The sequence below is a fragment of the Asterias rubens genome, chromosome 21 (genome assembly GCF_902459465.1).
Source record: "Asterias rubens chromosome 21, eAstRub1.3, whole genome shotgun sequence".
NCBI lineage: Eukaryota > Metazoa > Echinodermata > Asteroidea > Forcipulatida > Asteriidae > Asterias > Asterias rubens.
The window spans coordinates 9,001,572-9,009,420 of NC_047082.1; positions in this window are offsets into that span (position 1 = coordinate 9,001,572).

Here is a 7,849-nt window from a genome sequence, read left to right on the forward strand (position 1 = left end):
GAATAATTTGCATTTTACAATATTCTGTAGACGTAAGGATACTTCAGTCTTAAACAGACATCGGTTAGAAGTTAAGTTTTTGAAGTACTCCTAGCTCTAAATCCAATATACTTTTACGATCCAGATATATAACCGCATGTATTTACACAACGCAACGCCGGTGTCGCTAAAAACAACAGCCGATCGACTTGCTGAATACAAACTACACGACTTTTGTAATACCGTAGAGTAATACATACCACGATCTGCAGCAACTCCGGTACAACACAAGGTGTAGAGTAGTACAACACAAACTGCTATCCCCATCTCACGGCCAATCTTCAAGTTACTGCTATCCATTCTAGCAAGTTTGTACACACACACACCACACGAACTCGCCCGTTAACTCCGCAAAGTTTCTTTAAAATGTTCCAAGAATGTATCCCTTCTCGCCGCGGTATGTCCTCTCCTAATGTCCACGATGATTAAGTACGTTGCTGTTACATTCACAAAGTTGTGACTCATTATATAACATGTAGAAATGCCTATTCCATCATTCACAATTGATGACCAACACACCAGTTTTTATGATTTCGAAGCCCGGTCTCAGAAATGTATGTGTGTGGGCCACTAACAACCCCCGCCTGGTTTATGAAAATATCTCCCTGAAGTCAATGGCACATTGGCATATTCAAACAGTCGGATATACACAACACAGTCCACCTTGCCATAAAAGATTTTCCATGTTTGGGTCAATCCACGACGAGTCCGGATGAAGTTTCCATTGTCCGTCTGCAAGTTTCTTTATTTGGTTCTCGTCTATGAGCTTCGGCTTATCGTAGTGGTTTTCCCCTGTTCAATGGTCGTAAAGTGTACAGTGTACACATCGCACGATGTGTGTCTAGGGTTTTTATTGTGCGGTCTTCTCTCGTTGCACGTTCTACGGATGGATGGGGGCGCAATGTGTGTGCGCAAGGTGCAACGTCAGCTGCACGATCTCGACCAACTTACCAGGCACGGAGTCGTGTCTTTCTAAACGTGTAGTTCGTGTGAAAGGTTCCACTTTGTTTTGATCGTGAAACAATACAACTCTCAACAGTGTTGTTGTTGCTCTTTTGTCTCACTCATAAGGGCCGCCTGGTAGTCTAATATTGCTATTAATATCATTCTTTCTGATATCGTGTTCTAAATGAAGTCGCTAATGCTTAAAACGAAAAGCACAGGAATACATTTACGAACAAGCCCTTTCTTCTTGCGATGAAATTGAGATGTGTAGATCTTTTTTTTCAGAGCTTTTATTTTCACAGCTGTCGACGCTTACAAGTCATGAACGTGGCAAATTGTAATTTGGGATTCGTTTTTACACACACGGTGACTGAGAGAAAAACAAACAATATGATACGAATACCACCGTGTATTGTTGTTATACTTCTTCGCTGTATATACATAATTATGACAGTAGTGGCTCAAGGCTTTAAAGGCACTGGACACCTTTTGGTAATTTTCAAAAAGACCAATATTCTCACTTGGTGTATCCTAACATTATGCATGACATAACAAATCTGTGAAAATTTGGACTCAAATGGTCATCGAAGTTGCTAGAAAATAATGGAAGAAAACCACAATTGTTGCACAAATATGTGTGTGCTTACATGCCTATAAAAGGCTTTGGGGCTAAAGTTTTGTTCTATTATTTGCGTGAGAAATTACCTCTTTCTAATAAAAAAACAGCGTTATTTTAGAAGGAGTCTTTTCTCACACCGTTGCTCATAGCCAATTAGGTTTTTTAATGTTAACAATAAAAAACAACATTAAAACGACCATAAATTTGTTCACTTCCTGAAATACTTTTGCGACCACCTCAAAGTATGAAATGAAATGTGAAGATTTTTGAAATATTTTCCCGAAAAAGGGAAAAAAAAAAACTTCATAAGAAACAGCATTAACAAAATTTATTTTTATTTTTACACAGATTAACTATTTCCCCTCCATCCTCTGCGCTTCATATTGCTAGTATACACAATGTTTTTGAAATGGATTGAGTTGAACTACGATTCCAACCATCTACACGTTGAGAAACCAAAAACAAACAACAATTCAAGGTCGCTCCATCATGAGTTGGAACAATATTAATAACCGTCGATGATGATGCATGAATTACGCAACACGTGGTAGGGTACGTTTTCACGGATGGACGGTCAGAGTGAAAGGACAAGAGAGAGAGAGGGGGGGGGGAGAGAGCATGTGAGCACCAAATTGTGTTTACTCCTGCTCGGTTTCAGGGATTCAGTAACAATACCTTAATCCGATTCTCCGTTGTGCGATTTGGCACGGGTGACTTGGTAATTACCACGAGGATGCATGGGTTAATTCGCTCTAGCGATTATGTCAAAAAATGTGCCACGGTGACAATTGTTGATGGGTGCGAGACCATTTTTATGCCCGTTGGTGTTATTTGTTTTCTTAATTTTTCTTTTAAAGGCATGGACACTGTTGGTTATTCAAAATAACTCTTAGCATAGAAACTTAATAGATGTTAAAAACTTTCTTGTAATGTTAATTTGTAACGGGCAATGGGGAGCTGTTGATATTATTTATAAAAAGAAGGTGGGAAACGGTTAACTCTGAAGCAACGTAAATTTTGAAAAAGAGGTCTCACTCAATATTAAACTTCAGGCCCGAAGCCTTTTAATAGTTGGCATATGAAAGCACACACAGTTGTGCAACAAGCGTGTTTTTTCCTATTTCATTATTCTCTTGCAACTTCGAAGACCTAATGAGTAAAACTATTCACAGATTTGTTACTTTATGTTGGGATACACAAAGCAAGAATACTGGTCTTTGACAAGGGTGTCCAGTCCCTTTAAAAGACCACCGTTTGCGGATGAAACATATGCTGCGAGTGACGAGTTGCATCATTTATGCGGCAGCTGTGATGTGTAACGAACAGTATGATAAATATTAATGTGCTTCTAATATCTACCCATTAATATTAGCATTCGACACTTTTTCCCGTGTGTTATCAACCGCGACTCGAACCCAACATAGCCTGGCCAAGGAAAACCACACGTCGCTTGAAAATGGGGAACTTTTAAGACTCTTGGATAGGGCGCCCTCAACAATGCAGTTTTTTATAGTTTTTTTGTTAAATTATATTATAACTGTTGATTGGAATTATTGCCAGGTCTGTACAAAAAAAGGGTTGTTTTCGTGGATTATTATATAGTGACAACTGTTTTTTCAACGAAAGAACATACGGATTTCAAAAATTGAAAGTCAAACACTAGAACACAAAGTAATAACCACCTTGAAATATAAAATACAAAATGGTTATAAGAGTTTTAAAGGCACCGGACACGTTCGATAATAATTGTCAAAGGCCAGTATTCTCGCTTGATGTATCCCAGTATGCTCAACATAACCAGATCTGAACCAAACAAACCCGTGACAAATATTGGCTCAATTGGTCATCGAAGTCGCAAGAGAATAATGAAAGAAAAAAACACCCTTGTTGCACAAATTAATGTGTGTGCTTTCTCTCTTCAGAGGGAGCCTTTTCTCACATTATATTCAAAAGCTCTCCATAATTGCTCGCTACCAAGTACATTTGTACACTAACAATTGTTTTGAGTAGTTATATACCAATAGTGTCTTAGCATGAAATGTTTATAGACAAGCTTAGGTTTTTGCTGTGATTATAGGCAAGGTTTTGGCTGTGGTATTTTCCGTTCGTGGCCTCTTCTTTCTGCCGACCGCACACAAAGACCATCCTCTAGATAACCAGTTATCGACAACCACTTTCCAGTAACTCCTCCATGATACCCAGAGCCATCGATCTGTTGCCATCTTGGCACTAAGCCGGCCATTCAACACATTCCTCCTGAACAATTGACTGTCAGGATTCCAAGCACTCGATTGTTGACTTCTCTGTTTGTCCTATCACTTTCTTTGAGTCCTTTCGCTTGGAGAAAGTTTTTTTGGAATAACAACACTCAAGACGTGTTTATTTAGGCGTGAGATAATATTTCGACCTTTCACACTGTACACGAAAAAGACAGGGGAGGGATGCTTAAATAAATCCAATGAACACGGGTGTGAACAAAGAAATCATCCAAATAAATAGTCCTTCATAGCTAGCTATATAGGCCTTTTAAAGACAGGGGTTTTCAAGAAAAATAATAACATTCTTATAGAAGAAGTATACAGGTTTGGTGTCACATTCTTATTGGGCATATTTCGATTTCGACAGGTTTTTAACTGTATCATTATTAAGTTGATTACAAACAGTTTATTTCCCTAACGTTGGTAAACTCGCAGCTCAACATAGCAATTCTCCCATGCAAACCCACGCAACATTTTGCCATAAAATCTGTATTCAGAAAGTACCTTGATTATAAAGTGTGTACTGGTGTACGTGGTATGCTAGAACTCATTTTTAAATGTCTCTCGTACCTTTTTTTGTAATTTTTATATTTTCTATTTTATGTACTATAGTACAATAGCCAAATAAAACAAATGACCAATGGTGTCAAATGGTATGCCAATCAACTGGTATACGGTCGTTTAGAGTAGAAAGGTTAAATTCCTTTAGGTGTACCATCAGGAATAATTTAAATACCCAACAATACCTGAGACGTTTTTTTCTGTTATTGGTTTCCAAAAGTCTTTCACTGTTTTTGTTTGTTTTCCATCTTATGCTAGTTTGACATGACTTGAGAAAAAAAATAGCTTCGATGCACAATCAGCCCTGCATTGTTGAAGATTGGTAAAAAACACAAAGTTTTAGAATTAAATTTAATCTGATATAATATTATTACCAGAGGTTATATTTTTATTTCTCAATTTTAAGTTGTTGAGTACATTACAGTGGATTATCTAACACAATAACACATGTCGTCCTCGTTGATTATACAACAAAAAACACGTGTGCCCCATTTAATAATATTCAGAATTAAAACGAGCTTCTTTGAGTTGGAGTTAGGTATGGCCGTTCTCACTCAACATCAAAAATAGAAATATTGTCTCTTTGATCTTTAGATGAAAATAACTTGTATAATGTATAATTGAAGTAGTCATACGTTGTAAATGGTGTTAACAATAGCGTTTTCTTGTTGCTTCAGGAAAATAATTGTAACACAAAATATCGGTCGCTGATTAATTGTTTCGTCATCACAGGCTCGGTCACAGCTGATCACACGGAGGGCTTTGAGGCCGTCACACAAAGGAGGTGTTACCGTCTAAAGCCCCGCTCAGCCGGGTGCCGCAGCTGCCTCGACACGCTCATTATCAAGCTCTCGTTAATACTTCTTTCGTTAAAAAAAAGATTCGATATTATGTGAATATAACGAGCTTAAAGGTACTGTGCACTGTTGGTAATAACTCAAAATAACGAGCAATGGGGGGTCGTTTGGTAGAATAAAACATGATGAGAAACGGATCCCTCTGAGAAAGAGATAATTTCTCACTCGAATATTAAAAGACTCCAGGTCCGAAGCCTTTTTATTATGCATCTGAAAGTACACAAAGTAAGGCATTAAGGGTGTTTTCCCCCCATCATTATTCTCTTGCAATTTCGACGACCAATTGAATAACAATTTTCACAGGTTTGTTATTTTATGCATATGTTGAGATACACCAAGTCAGAAGACTGGTCTTTGACAATAATATTACCAATAGTGTCCAGTGTCTTTAAGTGAATAATAACGAGCTTAAACCAGGCAAGATCTCCGGGCGTGCATGTCTCGTCCTCTCGGTCCCCGATGATCTACAGATTCCCTCGCTATTGATTGGTTTCTATTGTGTGATGCACGCGACCCTCCCGCAGGTACACAGTGAAAGACAATAATGAGACTGAAATGCTGCAGTCCCAATTGCTTCATTAAAAAACCACACAATTTGATATTAAAAACTTGCATCATCATTGCCAATGCCATTCGAGGTCTCGCTACACTGTTTTTCAGCTACCGGGATACAAAGGTCTGAAAACTCCAAACAATTCTTCAAACTTATTTTCCCCCTTTTTTAGTGTGGGTTTCTCTAAAGGCACTGGACACCTTTCGGTATTTTTTGTCAAAGAGATCACATGGAGTGTCCTTAACATCATGCACAAAATAACGAGTCTGTGAAATCGCTGCAAGAAAATAATGTTGAGAGTAAAATTACCCTCATTGCACAAAATTTTGGCTTTCACTTGCTTAAAAAGGCTTCAGGCCCGGTCTTTTTGATATTTTGAGTGATAAATAACCTCTTTCTCTTTTCTCAAAAAGTATACGTTACTTCAGAGGGAGCTATTTCTCACAATGTTTTATTAATATCATTCCGTTTTCATGCTAACAATTACTATAATATGACAGCGTTTTATTTCATTCCAAAAGGATCCTCCAGCCGTTTCCAAAAGGGTGTCCGGCTTTGTCAAGACGACACCTGATAAACTTCCCGGAGAACCGTCCAAGGTAAGTTTTGAGCATCTTTCTGTTGAAACTCAACTCACAGACTGACAACCGAGGACAGACAGAGAAAGAAGAGGAAGATGAAAAAGGAGATGGAGAGATGAAATCACCATGGCAACATGGAGCAGAGTGACAAAATTAATGACAGAAGAGACTGGAAATTGTTTGAGGTTAAATAAATTAATTAATTAATAATAAACGTTGCTACATCAGAGAAGGTTGCTACTTTAGAAAGGATAGGAAATTAATCCAGCATGATATATAAGACGATGACGATGAAGATGAAAATGAAGATGATAATGACAGTGATGACGATGATGACGAGTACGGTGACAATTGTAATAACAATGACGATGACAATGACTTTGACATGACAATGCTGACGACGAGTACGGTGGCAACTGCAGTGACATTGACAATTAAGACCACTATGACAATGACGAGTTCGATGACAATCACGATAACAATGACATCGACTATGACGATGACAATGGCGATGACAATGACGACAATGACGGCAACTATGACGATGACAGTGACGATGACGAGGAGGATGATGAAAGTGAAGATGACAACGACGACAGCTATGACGAGTACATTGACGACAACCATTGCCATGATGGGGGAAATGATGATAATGATGACGCCCTTCCAGCCCAGGGGAAGATTAAATTCAACCAATCTCAATCCTTCCTAAAATTACATGGCCGACGAGTTGAGGACAAGTCTGCATCTCTAACCATTCTTGTAAAAATGTCTTCCCATGCCAGGAGGAGGTCACTAAGAAGACCAAGGGGCGGGACCGTGGCGCCTCTTACATCGACGTCGATTTCACACCAATCGTCCCAACATCAATCGTCCCTACATCAACACCCGTGATTGGTGACCAACATGAGGACAACTTCAACTTGGGTGACGGTGCAGATCCCGAAGGTTGGCTTTATCAAATTATTTGGGTTTGAACAAGTTTGAAATCACTATTGTAACAATCTTCCTCGGTATTTATTCTTAAGTCAAAGTCACCCAGGTAACATCGTGTCGTTATTTAAATAAAAATATCAGGACGCAGTTTTGACTGTGGTAATGACATTTTGGTTTCAAGACCTTCGCATGCAGCTCTGTCGGGATATTACTTTACGTTACGTTACATTGTGTTACACTACGTTACGTTACCTTACATTACATCATGTTACAATATATGTTACGTTACATTGTGTAACGTTACATTACATTACGTTACGTGACGTTACGTTATGTTACGTTACGTTCAATAAGGTTACGTTACGTTCAGTTACATTACGTCTTAGACCGAAAATAGGGTGGGGGGACTTACCCCTCGGTGACCAAAGTAAATCAAAACTGTACGGAGAATTGTTGTGAAAAATTGTGATCGTTCATGGGTTCATTTGCAAGTTTTATAA